The sequence below is a fragment of the Macadamia integrifolia genome, unplaced genomic scaffold (genome assembly GCF_013358625.1).
Source record: "Macadamia integrifolia cultivar HAES 741 unplaced genomic scaffold, SCU_Mint_v3 scaffold1484, whole genome shotgun sequence".
Classification (NCBI taxonomy): domain Eukaryota; kingdom Viridiplantae; phylum Streptophyta; class Magnoliopsida; order Proteales; family Proteaceae; genus Macadamia; species Macadamia integrifolia.
The window spans coordinates 141,602-141,903 of record NW_024868223.1 but is presented as its reverse complement, the minus strand read 5'-3'; positions in this window follow the sequence as shown (position 1 = coordinate 141,903).

Genomic DNA, 302 nt, shown 5'->3' with positions numbered 1-302 from the left:
CTAGGCTTAGATCTAGGTGACAAGATCACGAGCCGTGGAGCATCCTTTTTTTTTTTTTTTTTTTTTTTTTTTTTTTTTTTTTTTTTTTTTTTTTTTTCAAGTTTAGTTTTTCTTTTCAAGATTTGTTTTCTTTAGTACTAGAAATTTCAGATTTGGTTTATTCTAGATCTGGTATTTAGTACTAGTAGTATCTCAAATCACCCAAGCTTTCAAGTTCAAGCATTGATTCAAGTAAGTAGGCCCTTTAGTAGTCTTCTCTCCCCCCTCTCATTCCCTCTTCTCACTATCCTTTCTTTGTTAAT